Raw genomic sequence first — 14,736 nt, forward strand, 5'->3', positions numbered from 1 at the left:
TGCCCCCTGACCCCTGGTGGCCCTGGACCCCTGGTGCCTGCTGACCCCTGATGATGCCGGACCACTGATGCCACCAGACACCCGATGCCCCCAACCCCTGATGCCCCTGGACCCCTGATACCCCGACCCCTGATACTCCCTGATCCGATGCCCCTGATCGCTGATGCCCCCTGATACCCCCTGGCCCCTGATACTCCCTGATCCGATGCCCCGATCCTGATGCCCACTGACCCCTGATGCCCCCGGTCTGGGGAGACAGCAGCAGGTGTGTGCGGGGTTGCACTCCCTGCCGACTGAGGCGGCCAGGCCCCTCCCCTGGTGGTGGGCACCGTCTTCCCGTGGGGACGCTCCCCTGGTCGTCGAGCATGTGCAGGCTGGCACACGGCAGATGATTCATGTGGCTAATTTATTAGGACAATCAGGCTAAAGTTAGGTTAATTACTTTTTAATCATTCTCTCGAGGGTACATGAAAATGCAAGCGCCTAGCACGGCTTGGCAAGCGGGCTGGGGTCGGGGCCTGGCGCGGCGGGCTGGCCAGCTGGAGGGAGCCGGCGCGTCGCTGCTGCAGTGTGCCGAGCGGCGGCCGCGCAGGGGTCCTCCCACGCACTGACGTGACGGCGTGCGCAGCCCACGGCCTGCTGGGTAAGCCTGGACACACAGACCTGGGGCGGCCTCTCCTCCCGGGGCCCCAGGCGGCCCACCGCGGCTGGCACGGCAGCTGGGCCTGGGCCAGCACAGCAGACAGGTACCAGGCCCGTGTCTCTGGGCGGGGACAGGACTGGTGTCCCACCGTGAGCCGCAGGGATGGGAACATGAGGCCGCGGGGGCTGCGGGGCCCTGCCCGGGGATGGCAGAGTATGTGCCAGGGCGAGCGCTGGACAAGTGGCAGAGCTTGGGACGGCCTGGTCGGAGCAGCAGCTGTCGCCGTCAAGGGGAGGGAAGTGCACGCGTGGTGCGGGACAGCAGGCAGGCAGGAGGCCGTGGGTCCGGAAGGACCAGGGTGGCTGCGGGACCGCGCAACAGGCCAGGTGACTGGGCAGACGAAGACACCCGTGTGTGGAAAGCCGCCCAAGAGCTGCCGGTGAAAGGCCGGGATTTGGCCAACGCCTCGGCCTACACGGGCAGAGGCCAGCGGGGGGACACAGGAGGTGACAGGACCGCCACGGCCTGGCCTCCAGGCGGCGAGGTCTGCAGGGGGCAGGCCGGGCCCAGGGGGTGGCCTTGAGGAGCAAAGGCCATGGCACAGCCCATCTGCCCCCCTCGCCCCCACGCGGGGAGGGAAAGAGGAATCACGGCTCCCAGGGGGGCTGACGCTCTTCTGCTCCCCCCATCCCTCAGCAGGACCGCTGACGGCAAAGGCCGGCGTGGCATCGGGGCGGCCTGGTGGGGCAGCTGTGCCTCGGGTGACAGCTCCCAGGGCCCACCGGGTCCCGTGTGGCTCTGGTGACCCTAAGGAGATCAGAGGGAGAGGCGGGGATACTGCAAGCCCCGGGGCAACCGCTGAGGGATGAATATGTCCCACGATCAAATGCAATGTATTTGCTGCTCATGCAGATAAATTATATTTAAAAAGCAGATTAGTGGCAGGATAACATGCAGTCGGGCAAGGTGGCGCCTCCCAACGCTCCGCGAGACGCCTCGGCAATGGCACAAACCTTGAAGGATATGGGAGTTACGGAGTATGAACCAGCGGTTATGAATCAAATGTTGGAATTTGCTTTCCGATATGTGACTACCATTCTGGATGATGCAAAAATTTATTGGAGTCCTGCTAAGAAACCTAATGTTGATGCCAATGACGTAAGGCTGGTGTGATCGATCGCCAGCCTTACGTGTCGCGTTGATCGATCTTTGACTTCTCCCCCAAGAGGTTATTTTCACTAGCTATTGCAAGGCAGAAAAATCAAACCCCTTTACCCCTGATTAAGCCATTTGCAGGACCTAGACTGCACCTGACAGAGGCTGCTCAACAGCTCCAACACTAGGCCCAAGTCCTTAAGTGAAGGGACCTAACCAAGGGAGGCCGGTTCCGCTGTAGCAACCCCACGGACAGCACCTGTCCCAAAGCTGCACCTCCAGGGTCAGTGACGAGCCAAAGACGTACGGTGCAGATTCCACATTCTCAGTCGACCCCCGTCAAATCAGTTCCTGCAACAACTGCAGTTCAAAATATTCTGATTAATCCTTCAGTAATTGGGCCCCAAAATATTCTCATTACCTCCAACATGGTTTCATCACAGAAAATGGCCAGTGACTCAAACCCACTGAAGAGAAAACACGAAGGTGATGATGATAATGGTACGATGTAAGGAATTCCATCAAGACGCGTTTCAAATGTGTAGTTGGCTTGGAGCCCGTTGTACTGAACTGGAATACTCTATCTTCTCAGGTTTTATCCTAGAAAACGTAAAAGTAGCTGCAGTGATTTTCACATTAGCTTAAACTGTTAGATTTCTTTTTTTTTAAACTGTCAGATACCAATGCTTTTTCATTAGGCTTCAAGTAAAAAAGCATTTGTTTCTTAATATTTTGATTAACGTTGAATTCTTTAACAGTTTTATATTTGGAAGCAGTTTTCTGCATGTATCAGCTTCTACAGCCTCATCAGTGGGCTAATCTTTAACAGCACGATTTCTGATTTACATTCAAATACTTTCTTTTGTAAGGTAAAAAAAAAGTCACAATTTTCATTTCACCAACCTTTTTGACCAAATCTCTAAATTTAGGAAATATTTTTGGAAAGGATGTATTTAAAGGGATTCTAAATTTATTTTGAGTGTATTTGTTTCTTGTTATTCCCTAACCTCCCACCTCCTCAACCCAGTTTCTAGATCCCATTCATTTTCTGTACCACGTCTTCCCCATGGGCCTGAGTTTCCACCAATACTCTTAGAAGGCCAAACCCCGAATTTAAAAAGTCTAATTAACTGATAATACAGTTCAGTGTCATTTTCCTATTTTTAAAACCTGCTTTACATGCCTAAAGTTTTGCTTTGCTTTCTTTCTCTCCATAGTAGAGCAGTTGGGCTTTATCCATTGCTTTTTATGCTGTTTGAGCTTTACTCTGCTTTTAACAGGTAGTTTGGGGCAGCCCCAGTGGCACAGTGGTTTAGCATCGCCTGCGGTCCAGGGTGTGATCCTGGAGACCCGGGATCGAGTCCTGCATCCAGCTCCCTGCATGGAGCCTGCTTCTCCCTCTGCTTGTGTCTCTGCCTCTCTCTCTCTCTCTCTCTCTCTCTCTCTCTCTCTCTGTGTGTCTCTATTAATAAATAAATAAGAAAAATCTTAAAAAAAACAACGGTAGTTTGGCATCAGTTATAGTTTGTCTTACATTGCAAGTTGGTAACTCCATATTTCACATGTCTGAATTTAACAGAGAAGATGCCATAGCTTAAAATCTGCCTTGAAAAGTATATTTACACTGGACCTAGGCAGAAACCATTAAAGAGCAAGTGTTTTTTTCCTTTCTACCATACATATATGCTACGATCACTACTGCTTGAACCCTTCTATTGGTATAATTCATTTTTCTAGCTTGTTGCTGAGGATATCGTACATCAGATGGGATCAGACCTGAAAATCCCCTAGAAGGCCAACAACAAAATCAAATCAGTGTAATGTGACCTGCATTTAGGTGTACTATGCATAGGTTTCTCGGTAATGTTGCTCAACACCTTTCACCATTTTCCACTTATACACATGTAAACGTCTTAGGGGAAAAGATTGCAAAGTTTTCAAAAATACAAATAGGCCTGTTGTTTTCAAGTAAGTTTGACATATTCAATATAGGAATACTTTGGCAGAGTTTTCTAAAATAGATTTTCATATATCATAATTTAGAACTTACAGCCAAGGATCCTCAAACTTAAAGCACAGGCAAGTTTCATGTTAGGATGGTGCTTGATACATTGAAGAGAAATAGTCCAGGAACCAAAAAGACCTGTCTTATCACAGTTTGAGTGTTTTTGGATATTAGGGAAAAGGTGGTATCAAACTTACAAAAACAGGTCCGATCACGTTAGGAGAAGGATGTTCATCATATAGCATAGGATATCATTACTAGAATGTTCTCAGGGAAGCAGCATGTCAAAAAGCCTAGGTTCTAGCCCTGGCTCCCATCACTTACCAGCTATGTGACCTTACTTCACCTCTGAACCTAGTTCTCGGTAATAGAAAAATAACACCAACCCTGCCTACCTCACAGGGATGTTGTTGAGGGTTTAATTGGTATATGAGAAAATTATTTCAAAATTGTAAAATGGTTTATAAGACCAAGAAATTGTTAATGCATTTGTCCTATGATTAATTTAAAAATTTAAATTAAGAAAATAAAATTGAAACAAAAACAACTAAAAAGCAAATTAAGCTAAATGGAATACTAATAATTATTCCAAGAATCCAAATGAAGGCAGGAAAGCCAGAGCAAAGTCACAAGCACTTAGAGGGGACGAACAGAAAGCAAAGAAAAACAACAACAACAGAAGACCGAAATCCAAACATCTCAATTATTACATTAAACATAATTACACAGGGCGCCTGGGTGGCTCAGTGTCTGCCTTCGGCTCAGGTCGCGATCTCGGGGATCAAGTCTTGTGTTGGGCTCCCTGCTCAGCAGGGACACTGCTTCTCCCTCTGCCTCCCTGCTTGTGCTCTGCCTCTCTCTGAAATAAATGAAATCTTTAAACAAACCCCCCCCATAATTACACTAATTAAAAGATGGAAATTAAAAAAAAAAAGATGGAAATTGTCAGATCTTATAAAAAACAATAGGACAGCCCCAGTGGCAGAGCAGTTTAGTGCCATTTTTTTTTTTTTTGCGCCTTTAGCCAGGGGTGTGATCCTGGGGACCCAGGATCGAGTCCAAGTCCTGTGTTGGGCTCCCTGCAGGGAGCCTGCTTCCCCCTCTGCCTATGTCTCTGCTTCTCTCTCTTTCTCTGTGTCTGTCATGAATAAATAAATAAAAAATCGTAAAAAAAAAAAAATAGAAACTGGGATGCCCCATTGGCTCAGTGGGAAGAGCACACAGCTCTCGATCTTGGGGTCAGGAGTCCAAGCCCCATGCTGGGTGCAGAGATTACTTAAAAAATACAAAATAAAAAAATGTTCTAAGTAGTAATAATAACAAAAATTTTTTTTCATTTATTTATTCATAGAGACACAGAGGGAGAGAGGGGCAGAGGAGCAGGCAGAGGGAGAAGTAGGCTCCCTGCAGGGAGCCCGACATGGGACTTGATCCAGGGTCCCCAGGATCACACCCCAGGCTGCAGGCGGCGCTAAACCGCTGCACCACCGGGGCTGCCCTAATAACAAAAAATTTTTTTTAATAAATTAATTTTTTATTGGTGTTCAATTTACCAACATACAGAATAACACCCAGTGCTCATCCCGTCAAGTGTCCCCCTCAGTGCCCGTCACCCATTCACCCCCACCCCCCGCCCTCCTCCCCCTCCACCACCCCCAGTTCCTTTCCCAGAGTTATGAGTCTTTATGTTCTGTCTCCCTTTCTGATATTTCCCACACATTTCTTCTCCCTTCCCTTATATTCCCTTTCACTATTACTCATATTCCCCAAATGAATGAGAACATACACTGTTTGTCCTTCTCCGATTGACTTACTTCACTCAGCATAATACCCTCCAGGTCCCTCCACGTCGAAGCAAATGGTGGGTATTTGTCGTTTCTAATGGCTGAGGAATATTCCATTGTATACATAAACCACATCTTCTTTATCCATTCATCTTTCGATGGACACCGAGGCTCCTTCCACAGTTTGGCTATTGTGGACATGGCTGCTAGAAACATCGGGGTGCAGGTGTCCCAGCATTTCATTGCATCTGTATCTTTGGGGTAAATCCCCAGCAGTGCAATTGCTGGGTCGTAGGGCAGGTCTATTTTTAACTCTTTGAGGAACCTCCACACAGTTTTCCAGAGTGGCTGCGCCAGTTCACATTCCCACCAACAGTGTAAGAGGGTTCCCTTTTCTCCGCATCCTCTCCAACATTTGTGGTTTCCTGCCTTGTTAATTTTCCCCATTCTCACTGGTGTGAGGTGGTATCTCATTGTGGTTTTGATTTGTATTTCCCTGATGGCAAGTGATGCGGAGCATTTTCTCATGTGCGTGTTGGCCATGTCTATGTCTTCCTCTGTGAGATTTCTCTTCATGTCTTTTGCCCATTTCATGATTGGATTGTTTGTTTCTTTGGTGTTGAGTTTAATAAGTTCTTTATAGATCTTGGAAACTAGCCCTTTATCTGCTACGTCATTTGCAAATATCTTCTCCCATTCTGTAGGTTGTCTTTGAGTTCTGTTGACTGTATCCTTTGCTGTGCAGAAGCTTCTTATCTTGATGAAGTCCCAATAGTTCATTTTTGCTTTTGTTTCTTTTGCCTTCATGGATGTATCTTGCAAGAAGTTGCTGTGGCCAAGTTCAAAAGGGGTGTTGCCTGTGTTCTCCTCTAGGATTTTGATGGAAATGTTGTCTCATATTTAGATCTTTCATCCATTTTGAGTTTATCTTTGTGTATGGTGCAAAGAGTGGTCTAGTTTCATTCTTCTGCATGTGGATGTCCAATTTTCCCAGCACCATCTATTGAAGAGACTGTCTTTCTTCCAGTGGATCGTCTTTCCTCCTTTATCGAATATTAGTTGACCATAAAGTTCAGGGTCCACTTCTGGGTTCTCTATTCTGTTCCATTGATCTATGTGTCTGTTTTCGTGCCAGAACCACACTGTCTTGATGACCACAGCTTTGTAGTACAACCTGAAATCTGGCATTGTGATGCCCCCAGCTATGGTTTTCTTTTTTAAAATTCCCCTGGCTATTCGGGGTCTTTTCTGATTCCACACAAATCTTAAAATAATTTGTTCCAACTCTCTGAAGAAAGTCCATGGTTTTTTGATAGGGATTGCATTAAACATGTAAATTGCCCTGGGTAACATTGACATTTTCACAATATTAATTCTGCCAATCCATGAGCACGGAATATTTTTCCATCTCTTTGTGTCTTCCTCAATTTCTTTCAGAAGTGTTCTGTAGTTTTTAGGGTATAGATCCTTTATCTCTCTGGTTAGGTTGATTCCTAGGTATCTTATGCTTTTGGGTGCAATTGTAAATGGGATTGACTCCTTAATTTCTCTTTCTTCAGTCTCATTGTTAGTGTATAGGAATGCCATTGATTTCTGGGCATTGATTTTGTATCCTGCCACGTTACCAAATTGCTGTATGAGTTCTAGCAATCTTGGGGTGGAGTCTTTTGGGTTTTCTAAGTAGAGTATCATGTCATCGGCGAAGAGGGAGAGTTTGACTTCTTCTTTGCCCATTTGAATGCCTTTAATGTCTTTTTGTTGTCTGATTGCTGAGGCTAGGACTTCCAGTACTATGTTGAATAGCAGTGGTGAGAGTGGACATCCCTGTCTTGTTCCTGATCTTAGGGGAAAGGCTCCCAGTGCTTCCCCATTGAGAATGATATTTGCTGTGGGCTTTTCGTAGATGGCTTTTAAGATATCGAGGAAAGTTCCCTCTATCCCTACACTCTGAAGAGTTTTGATCAGGAATGGATGCTGTATTTTGTCAAATGCTTTCTCTACATCTAATGAGAGGATCATGTGATTCTTGGTTTTTCTCTTGCTGATATGATGAATCACATTGATTGTTTTACGAGTGTTGAACCAGCCTTGCATCCCGGGGATAAATCCTACTTGGTCATGGTGAATAATTTTCTTAATGTGTTGTTGGATCCTATTGGCTAGTATCTTGTTGAGAATTTTTGCATCCATGTTCATCAGGGACATTGGTCTGTAATTCTCCTTTTTGGTGGGGTCTTTGTCTGGTTTTGGAATTAAGGTGATGCTGGCCTCATAGAACGAATTTGGAAGCACTCCATCTCTTTCTATCTTTCCAAACAGCTTTAGTAGAATAGGTATGATTTCTTCTTTAAACGTTTGATAGAATTCCCCTGGGAAGCCATCTGGCCCTGGACTCTTTGTCTTGGGAGGTTTTTGATGACTTCTTCAATTTCCTCCCTGGTTATTGGCCTGTTCAGGTTTTCTATTTCTTCCTGTTCTGGTTTTGGTAGTTTGTGGCTTTCCAGGAATGCGTCCATTTCTTCTAGATTGCCTAATTTATTGGCGTAGAGCTGTTCATAATATGTTTTTAAAATCGTTTGTATTTCCTTGGTGTTGGTAGTGATCTCTCCTTTCTCATTCATAATTTTATTAATTTGAGTCTTCTCTCTCTTCTTTTTAAATAAGGCTGGCTAATGGTTTATCTATCTTATTAATTCTTTCAAAGAACCAACTCCTGGTTCTGTTGATCTGTTCCACAGTTCTTCTGGTCTCGATTTCGTTGAGTTCTACTCGAATTTTAATTAACTGTCTTCTTCTGCTGGGTGTCGGGTCCATCTGCTGTTTTTTCTCTAGCTCCTTTATGTGTAAGGTTAGCTTTTGTATTTGAGTTCTTTCCAGTTTTTGAATGGATGCTTGTATTGCAATGTATTTCCCCCTTAGGACTGCTTTTGCTGCATCCCAAAGATTTTGAATGGTTGTATCTTCATTCTCATTAGTTTCCATGAATCTTTTTAATTCTTCCTTAATTTCCTGGTTGACCCTTTCATCTTCTAGCAGGATGGTCTTTAACCTCCACATGTTTGAGGTCCTTCCAAACTTCTTCTTGTGATTGAGTTCTAATTTCAAGGCATTATGTTCTGAGAATATGCAGGGGACGATCCCAATCTTTTGGTATCGGTTCAGACCCGATTTGTGACCCAGTATGTGGTCTATTCTGGAGAAAGTTCCATGTGTACTTGAGAAGAATGTGTATTCAGTTGAGTTTGGATGTAAAGTTCTGTAGATATCTGTGAAATCTATCGGTCCAGTGTATCATTTAAAGCTCTCGTTTCTTTGGAGATGTTGTGCTTAGAAGACCTATCGAGGGTAGAAAGCTAGATTGAAGTCACCAAGTATAAGTGTATTATTATCTAAGTATTTCTTCACTTTGGTTAATAATTGGTTTAAATATTTGGCAGCTCCCACATTCGGGGCATATATATTGAGGATTGTTAAGTCCTCTTGCTGGATAGATCCTTTAAGTATGATATAGTGTCCCTCTTCATCTCTCACTATAGTCTTCGGGGTAAATTTTAGTTTATCTGATATAAGGATGGCTACCCCTGCTTTCTTTTGAGGACCATTTGAATGGTCAATGGTTCTCCAACCTTTTATTTTCAGGCTGTAGGTGTCTTTCTGTCTAAAATGAGTCTCTTGTAGACAGCAAATAGATGGGTCCTGCTTTTTTATCCGGTCTGAAACCCTGTGCCTTTTGATGGGGTCATTAAGCCCGTTCACGTTCAGAGTTACTATTGACAGATATGAGTTTAGTGTCACCATGATATCTATTCAGTCCTTGTTTTTGTGGATTGTTCCACTGAACTTCTTCTTAAAGGGGAATTTTAAGAGTTCCCCTTAAAATTTCTCGCAGAGCTGGTTTGGAGGTCACATATTCTTTCAGTTCCTGCCTGTCTTGGAAGCTCTTTATCTCTCCTTCCATTTTGAATGAGAGCCTTGCTGGATAAAGTATTCTTGGTTGCATGTTCTTCTCATTTAGGACCCTGAATATATCCTGCCAGCCCTTTCTGGCCTGCCAGGTCTCTGTGGAGAGGTCTGCTGTTACCCTAATAGTCCTCCCCATGAAGGTCAGGGATTTCTTGTCTCTTGCTGCTTTAAGGATCTTCTCTTTATCTTTGGAATTTGCAAGCTTCACTATTAAATGTCGAGGTGTTGAACGGTTTTTATTGATTTTAGGGGGGGGGATCTATTTCCTGGATCTGAATGCCTGTTTCCCTTCCAGATTAGGAAAGTTTTCAGCTAGGATTTGTTCAAATACATAATCTGGCCCTCTGGCCCTTTCGGCGCCCTCGGGAACCCCAATGAAACGTAGGTTTTTCTTCCTCAGGCTGTCGTTTATTTCCCTTAATCAGTCTTCATGGTCTTTTGTCTGTCTCTTTTTTCCTCAGTTTCCCTCTTTGCCATCAACTTGTCTTCTATGTCACTCACTCCTTCTTCCACCTCGTTAACCCTCGTCGTTAGGACTTCTAGTTTGGATTGCATCTCATTCAATTGATTTTTAATTTCTGCCTGATTCGGTCTAAATTCTGCAGTCATGAAGTCTCTTGAGTCCTTTATGCTTTTCTCTAGAGCCACCAGTAGCTGTATAATAGTGCTTCTGAATTGGCTTTCTGACATTGAATTGTAATCCAGATTTTGTAACTCTGTGGGAGAGAGGACTGTTTCTGATTCTTTTTTTTGAGGTGAGGTTTTCCTTCTAGTCATTTTTTGCTCAGTGCAGTGGCCAAAAACAAGTTGTATTGGGAAAAGGAGAAAAAGAGAGAGAGAGAAGGAAAGAAAAGAGAAAAAGAAAAAAGAAAAAGAAGAAAAAAAGGAAAAAAGAGAAAGAAAAAGAAAGAAAGGTGAAAAAAGGGGGTGGGGGAAGCAATCAGAAATCAAAAAGAAAACCAAAACCAAAACCAAAACAAAAAACACGGGGGAGTATCTTCTGATTCTGTAGACTTTAAGTCCCTTGACTTCCCCTGGAACTGGTCCGTCCAGCTGGTCTTCTGGGGGAGGGGCCTGCTGTGCTGATTTTCAGGTGTTAGCACTTGGGGGAGCTGCTCAGCCCCTGCCTGGTGCAGGGCTCAGTGGGGGTTGTTCACCCCGTGAGGCCCCAGGAGGAACAACCACAGTGGCGGGGCCAGCTCTGCAGCCCTGGAGTCAGCTCCCGCAGTAGCTCCGGAGCTCTCGGTCTTCAGGGCCTGGAGGCTCTGGGGCGGGGCCGCTGATCTGCTCAGCTGGGGCAGGAGCGTCCTTGCTATCCTGGGCCCTCCCGGCCTCTGCCTGTCTCGGGGGAGGCCGGATCCTGGGCTGTCTCCCAGCGCCCTGTGCTCCGGGGCCTGCGCTGTTGGATTCGCGCTCCCGCCCCGCAGCCCCCTCCGCGGAGCCGCCTCCCGAGCCCCTCCGAGCTGCTCTGGGCCCCGCCGTGCGCGCTGCAGCCCTTAGGGAGCTCGGCGCACTCTCCCGGGGCGCAGGTGTCTGTGAGTGTCCCCAGGAGCCCGAGGGCATCCCCGCCCTCCTGGGTCCTGCTCTAACTCCCTGCGGGCCCCTTTCCGCCCGGGAAGGTTGGTGCAGCTCCTGCTTCTCCGGGACGGGGCTCTCCTGTCCTGGGGACACTCGCCCCGGCCTCAGCCCGGCTCTTCGCGGGGCCCCTCCCCCTCGGAGGCCTTTTGTTCCTTTATTTCTCTTTCCCCATCTTCCTACCTTGATAGAAGCGCGAACTCAATATATATAAAAAAAAAAAAAAAAAGGGATCCCTGGGTGGCGCAGCGGTTTAGCGCCTGCCTTTGGCCCAGGGCGCGATCCTGGAGACCCGGGATCGAATCCCACGTCAGGCTCCCGGTGCATGGAGCCTGCTTCTCCCTCTGCCTGGTCTCTGCCTCTCTCTCTCTCTCTCTCTCTGTGACTATCATAAATAAATAAAAATTAAAAATATATATATATAAAAAAAGAAGCGCGAACTCTTCTCACTGTAGCATTCCAGCTGGTCTCTCTTTAAATCTCAGGCCGAATTCGTAGATTTTCAGGATGATTTGAAGGTTATCTAGGTAATTTGGTGGGGACAGGTGACTTGGGGACCCTACTCTTCCGCCATCTTGCCCCTCCTCTAATAACAAAATTTAAAAAAATTTTTAATGTATCTTATAGATACATGCCATCTATAAGAAATATAAGGCCATAGATATTTTAAATGTTTAAGAAAAAAAAAAAAGAAAGAGTTTCCCCAAATTGAGCAGCAGGCCCAGGAGCTTAGCAACTGAATTCTATGAACCTTTCAGGGAACAGGTTGTCCTACGAGAAGAAAGAACGAGGACTCTGGCTCCGACGCCAGGGCCAAAGGAAGCCGGGTCCCTGCTCATCCGCGCGGGCACAGAACCACTGGAGGAGACCCCAGCCAGGCGGGGTGACCGGGGTGCTGCCCCCGAGGGGCAGCAGCGTCACAGGATGCCCGTCAGCATCACCACACCAAGGGGGCCCTCCCAGTCCCAGGGCCAGACACGAACAGCAGGGCGCGCTCCGGGGCCCCGTGTTCTCGGCGGTGGGGACGGCATCCCCCTACTGCGCCTGCGCCCAACAGCACACGCACCCCACTGTGCAGTCAGGCCTGCAGGGGTGCAGTTGTGCGGGAGTGGACAGGGGTAAGGGTACGCGTGTGTCAGGGCGCGTGGTGTGTGGGGTGAGGGAGCCAGTCTGCAGGCGTGCGGTGTGCCACCGTGGGAGGGTGCGGGTGTGCGGGCAAGTGCACGGGGCTTCAGCATGCACGTGTGGATGTGCGGTGTGTGAGCGTGTGGCCGGGGCGTGCACCTGCCGGGGCAGGAAGCTCCCCCCCTGAGCAGCCCCGCCCACGGCCCCACCCCGTCAGCCCCCATCCTGCTGGGCCCCAGGCCCCGAGCCCACGCTGTGCCCGCCCTGGCCTGCAGCAGCACAGCTTCGTGCCCGCGTGACGGCCGTCGCATGTGCAGGCCTCGCTGGCTGCCTGGGGGCCAGGCGCCCCGTGACACACAGACGGGGGCCCGACTGGCCGCACACCAACGGGGCTGGTTTGGGCCACTGCGGCCAGAAGCCTCCAGGAAGGGGGCGCATCCAGGGTCACGCAGCCGGAGGCGGCAGGTGGGCGCAGCACCGCAGGTGCAGCCGCGAACACGGCTCCCAGGCCCTCGGCGGCCGCGGCACCCCCGCCAGGCCCCGGCCTCAGTAGGCGGCCTCCGATGGCCAGGTCTCGGGCCCTTGTCCTGGCCACACGCGTCCCCGCTGCCGCCACAGCAGGAGCTGCCCCAGCAGGCGTCTCTGCCCAGGCCAGACCCCCCACCTGCCGGCCGGTGCTTCCCGCGGAGGGCGGGGGACAGGGAGCCCGCGAGCAGCCCTGACGCCACAGGGCCCGCGCCCCGGAGGAGCCTGAATGCAGGTGCACGGGTGTGCACGCGGGTGGGCGTGCGTGCTGATGGGCGCCCACCCGAGCACCCTTGCACCCACGCGTCAGGCAAAGGTCTTCACGGGGGCGGGTGTGCCCGCGGGGGTGGCGCCCGGGCCCCGGCGGGGGGGGAGCGTTGCCACCGGGCGGGGCGGGAGAGCCCCGAGAGCCCCAGCCGGCTCTGCCCCGGAGCTGCGACTGTTTAATGTGGTTCCAGCTCATTTAGCGCATTACCCGGGATTTCAAAGAGCCATTAGCACAAGACAATCCCTCGGTCTCCTGCTTCCACCTGAACGGGTTCCAACGTCAGGTCCTCTGCCAGGAGGGTGAGCCCACGTGCTCACGCGCGCACACGCACACACCACATGAAAGGAAGCCGTCACCGCTGCTTCCCCGCAGGCAGGCGCGCGGGGTGTCCCCACCGTCCACACGCTCACACACTCACGCAGGCTCACTGGGGGGCCAAGGGCCCAGCCTGTCCCCCAGCCCACGGGGCCCGGCCCCCCTGTGGCCTGCCGGCCCCGCAGAGGGCAGGCTGGTCCCACAGCTTGGGAGCACGGCCCCCCCAAGCCTCCCCACGCGGGAGGAGGAGAAGCAGCCCCCACCACGGGGAAGGGAGCTCAGGTGCGGGGCGACCACGCAGCAGCCCAGAGACACAGCACGGTCCCACAGTCTGCCACCAACTCAGCCCAGCCCTGTTCCCCCCAAGGCCCGCCGCGTCCTCTGCACACCAGGCCACGGCCACCCCGCTTGCCCAGCCCCAAGTGCTGAGCCCCCTTCTGAGCGGGTCCCCGAGGCGAGGCCCGGCCCGGCTCCCAGGGACACGCTCTGCCTCCCGCCACCTCGAGACGACAGCACCAGGACGCCCTGGGACTCCTGGGGACGAGAAGTTGAGAACCTTAGAACCACAGAAAGGCCCGGGGCTCTGCAGGCACCCACGTCCGCAGCGCCCACGGGGGACACCCAGCCCGCCTGCCTGTGCCGTGAGAGCCCCCTCCGGGCCGGCTGTGCATCCCACGCTCTTCCTGCCTCCCACGCCGCCCCTCTCACCTACAGCTGCCCCCCCCCCCAGCAAGGCTAGCTCGGTCGGAGGAAAGTCAGGGGAAAGGACAGCACGTGTCCTCCGGCTGGCAGGGCCACCTCCACCAGCAGCGCGGCCACCTGCCCCGTGCACGGCCTCCTGCCTGCTGCGACAGGGTCCCCACCCACGCCGGGCCTGCCTCCCCAGCCCGGGGCCCAGGCCTCCCCTCATTCAGATGAGGAAGCCCCATGGGGAGGTGGTGGGGACTCGGCAGGTGACTAGGGAGGGCTCCAGGGCCCCACCCTCGATAGCAGAAGCAGGAGCCCGAGGGACAGGGGAGGGCGGCCACCGGGTCAGCTTGGCAAGTGCGGGGGGGGAGGGGCTGGCGAGGGGAGGACCGGTAGTGTGGCCGCTGGAGAGGAGGAGGCGGAGGGACATGCCCGGTGGGTGCCCGGGGTCCCGGCGCGGGGAGTCCCCCGTCCTAGCTGAGGGCGGCCGCAGTCCTCGCCCCCCCACCGAGGCGGCCCCGGCACCTGCAGGCCCCAGCCTCGCCGTCAGGAACCCGATTCGGAGGCGGGTCAACAGCAGCGGCCGGCGTGTCGCCTGCGTTCTGATGTCTGCAGAGCCGGGGTGGCCTCAACGCCCCGCTGGCGGCTCCCCCCGCCAGGTTTACGGCCCGGTGGGCGCCGCACTCCAAGG

The 14,736-nt window shown here is 51.0% G+C and overlaps 1 pseudogene; it reads left to right on the forward strand.

The window, feature by feature from the left end:
• The first annotated feature begins 217 nt into the window (after positions 1-217).
• LOC129502139 (transcription initiation factor TFIID subunit 9B-like) lies at positions 218-3,204 on the forward strand (annotated as a pseudogene).
• Positions 3,205-14,736: the final 11,532 nt, after the last annotated feature.

Source organism: Nyctereutes procyonoides, unplaced genomic scaffold, assembly GCF_905146905.1.
Source record: "Nyctereutes procyonoides isolate TBG_1078 unplaced genomic scaffold, NYPRO_anot_genome, whole genome shotgun sequence".
Classification (NCBI taxonomy): Eukaryota; Metazoa; Chordata; class Mammalia; order Carnivora; family Canidae; genus Nyctereutes; species Nyctereutes procyonoides.